The sequence below is a fragment of the Triticum dicoccoides genome, chromosome 1B, assembly GCF_002162155.2.
Source record: "Triticum dicoccoides isolate Atlit2015 ecotype Zavitan chromosome 1B, WEW_v2.0, whole genome shotgun sequence".
Lineage (NCBI taxonomy): Eukaryota > Viridiplantae > Streptophyta > Magnoliopsida > Poales > Poaceae > Triticum > Triticum dicoccoides.
In genome coordinates, this window is record NC_041381.1 from 70,242,916 (window position 1) to 70,246,719 (window position 3,804).

At 53.4% G+C, this 3,804-nt stretch overlaps 1 pseudogene; it reads right to left on the minus strand.

The window, feature by feature from the left end:
- Positions 1-1,133: 1,133 nt before the first annotated feature.
- LOC119301561 lies at positions 1,134-2,428 on the minus strand (annotated as a pseudogene).
- Positions 2,429-3,804: the final 1,376 nt, after the last annotated feature.

The window sequence follows — 3,804 nt, forward strand, 5'->3', positions numbered from 1 at the left end:
GCGCCGCCGGGGAGTTTCGGGCTACCGCGGCGTCCACGTGCGCCCCTCCGGCGCCTTCTCCGTCGATATCCGGTCCGGCAACATGCGCCTCGGCCTCGGCACCTTCGACACCGCCCACGAGGTCGCCCGCGCGTACGACGCGGCGGCGTGGCGCCTCCGGCAGCCTCGTAGGGACATGAACTTCCCGGAGGTGCCGACACGGGAGCTGGTGCCTCCCTGTGACTTATCATTGATGAGGATCGTCGCGACAACCGGAGGCGCCAGCGCCGTCTCAGTGTCGCCGAGATGGATGAGGAAGCCATGGAGAAGTGGCGCCAACGCTTCCCGCAGGACGTCATCAACGAGCACCAGTTCTTTGCGCAAAGGAGGGCGGAGAGGGAGGAGAGGAGGGCGGAGCGAGCCGCCTATCGCAATGACAGGCATACGCGGAAGGCGGACTGATGTGACGGCGGCCCGATCTTTCGATGAGAGTGGGGATAACTTTCGATTTGGTGGATTTTGACCTTGACGATCCGGCTATACCGTACCCAACGATACGGCTCGACAATCGCTAAACCAATCTCCGATGGTTATTGACCTTGCTGTAGGCATGGTCAACCTGAACAACGAGGTTTGAGTTCCTGCAAGCAACGACGATACGCCATCTCCATATCACAGATGCTCAATTCAACATTGACCTAGGAGCAGCGTCGTCCTGGGACTCCAACGACGATTGGTACCTTGACGCCTTCATTCAGACGTCGGAGGAGGATATCACCGAAGAAGAGTCAGACTCGGAGGAGGAGGAGGAGGAGGACGAGGAGTAGTTTTTTATCTATCGTTTTATATCAATAGTAGGAGGAGGCTATGAACTATCTATGTATCGTTTTATCTATCTATCGTTTATCTATCTATGCCTATAGTATCACAAGTCGGAGCGGAATGTGTATCGAGTCGGAGTAGAAGAAGAAGAAATATAGTGCGTCTGTTGCAGCGGGGCGCGCGCGATTTTTTGCAACGGTCGCTGGAGCCAGCGCTCCGCGGCACGTAAAATCTGGCTACCAAGGCGCTGTAAACGTCTTTTTAGCGCGCCGCGGCGTTGCGCGCTTGTTGGGATGCTCTTATGATGTCTTACATTATAGAAACAGAGTTTTGGATCAAGCAATGGCATGCTCCTCTATGCCATGGAATTATTACCTTGGGGTTTTCAAAAGGCTTCAGCAAGCATGCATGCCGCAACCTTTTCAACTTGCCTACACTTTTACCACGAAAGCTTTGCAAACTAGTCCAAAATGGAGCCTTTTCAGTTCAGAAAGGAATCAATGCAAAGCACGGACAAAGCTTATACTACTGCTAATTAACAAGAGCAAAAAGCGGAGCTCTCACCACGTTTGCCTTTGCGGATGATGCCGAGATACTGTAGTAGCCGTTGTTCTGCGGCCTGCTGCCGCCGCCGGTAATGCTTCCGGTGCCGCCGGCGCCAGACGTGGTGGTGGCGTTGTCCTTGGGCAGGCGGTACCGCGGTAGGAGAGCTCGTACACCGGCGTGCCGTCGGGCTTGAAAAGGCCGTAGTTGCGTTCCGACGAGGGGCCGGGCTTCATGTTCTCGTTGAAGAGGGCGAACATGTAGACGCGCAACGCTCCGTCCGGCCGCAGCGGCGTGCCCTTGCCCTCGCCCACCAGCCGCATAACGTTGCCGTTGTACCTTGCGGCGTTCCGCGGCGTCGCGCCGGTCTCGTTGCCGTCACCGGCCGATGGCCACCCGGTCTTCGACACGCGCACCTCCACCGCGCGCGCCACCCCGCGGTTGGCCGCTGCGATCGCGTGGTACACGGCGTCCACCTGGGACACCAGCATGTTGGGGTAGCGCAGCCCGGAGGACGGGTCCGGGACGCCGCCGTGGCCGGGCTCGAGCAGGGCGTACTCAAGCTCCACGCCGGCGGGGTCCTCGGCGTAAGCGAAGTAGGGGTAGGCGTTGACGAGTAACGGCGAGCTGGTGCGGGCGTGGAAGTCGAGGATCAGGCAGAGCACCGGGAGGAGGTCCTTGCGGAAGTAGGCCGACGAGGGCGGGTAGGAGGTGGCGAGCACACCGAGGTTGTGTGCGGTGGTGACCGCGACCTGCTTGTCGAGGCCGAGCTGCGCGAGCGCGTCGTGGATGCACTGCATGGCCGGGAGCAGCGAGGGCGTGAGCGCGGAGCTGTTGGCGCCCGTGAGCACCTCGTTGCCGACGGTGAGGACGGCGATCTTGGTGGCCGGGAGCGCCGGCTGGATGACGCCCAGGCCGGCGAGGAGCTGCAGGGCCGAGGTCGTCGGCGGGAGGTTCTTCCCCACCCGTCCGTAGTTGATGCCCAGCAGCGCCGACGACGTCGCCTCGGGCGCGGCCGACAAAAGGAGACGAGCAGGAGAAGAAGGAGCGGCATTGTCTTGTCACGGCAGCGTGTGCTGCGTGCGCGAGGTGGAAAAATGATACAGTAGAGCCCGAGGGAGTGAGAATGTGAGATGGAGGGGTTTGGCTTGGAGTGGCTTGGAGCGGGCTCACCTGGGCGAGTGCTCTATCATACCGTTGTACAAAGGCGGCTGATGGGAATAAGTCGGATGATTTCCTATAGAAATCGGCTGCCTAGTCAGCAGTCCGATCTAGCGCTGGTGGCCGTTCGATCGTAGCAAACCCAACCCATTATTTTTCTTCCTCTGGCCTTACATCCATCACACGCATCATCGACCATCTACGTTGTGGCATCTACGCCAGTGACCTCATAAAATTTTCAAATTTATCACTCCAATAATCCCCGTGTTTGGCAAAGAGTACTTGAGGAAGCCAAATGTCGTGGACACAACCAAACTTTTTGGCACTTGAAGAAGTAAGACGATTTCTCAGTATGCTCGATTGCATGCACTAAGAATTGTAGAACTGTTGGTAGGTTTGCAAGGGCAATACCAAGATCATACCGGAGGGCCCACAATCATGCTAGAAGCAGTGGCATCATAAGACATGTGGATTTGACACTCTTTCTTTGACATATTAGGTCTCACAACAATATTAACGTGCTTCAACGGTCTCCATTATTTACAAAACTTTGTTATGATAGGAGTGCAACTATATCATCACTGGACAAACTACATCATGGGGTAATACTTGCCGATAGTATCTATTCTCATTGGGCGAAGACCATCTCCGAACCAGAGGGTAACAAGAAAAGTCTCTTTACCCGCCCAGCCTTTTGTTTGTAGCTCCTCCATTGGGTTACATTTCTCGTTTATGTATACAATTGCTTACTGTTCGAGTAATATCATAAGCAGATGATCGGTGGATTAGCTAGCCTGAGATTGACTCCTTAGGTCCACAGGTTTTTGGGGCCTTTTTCCGGTGGCTCAAAGGCAACGGAGGTGATGTCAATCCGTAGTTTATTTCTGATGGTTGCATGTCATGTAATAGAGCAAAAATACTTTTTACTGCATCGTCACCATGGACTAATTGTGTTATTCTTTACCCCCTATATTGAAAAGCGAGTAAAAACACACGTTTAATGTCTGTTCAAAATTATATTTTTTTCTTCAAATTAAATCATGGTGTGTAATAATATATTTGTAGGGAATGAATAAAGTTAATATCCTGGATGAAAGCTAACATGATAGTTTGTGTTCTCTCTACAGAAACTAGATAGACATGTAATCTCAGATGCTTAGTTGATGAACTTTTTTGTAATATACATGTGATATTTAGACAAACCCAAATATCCCTTTTTCCTTACATGCTGGGTATAATGAGCCTTCTGATTTATTTTGAAGAATGGTATTTGTGACTCAAAGAACAAGCCGTATCGAT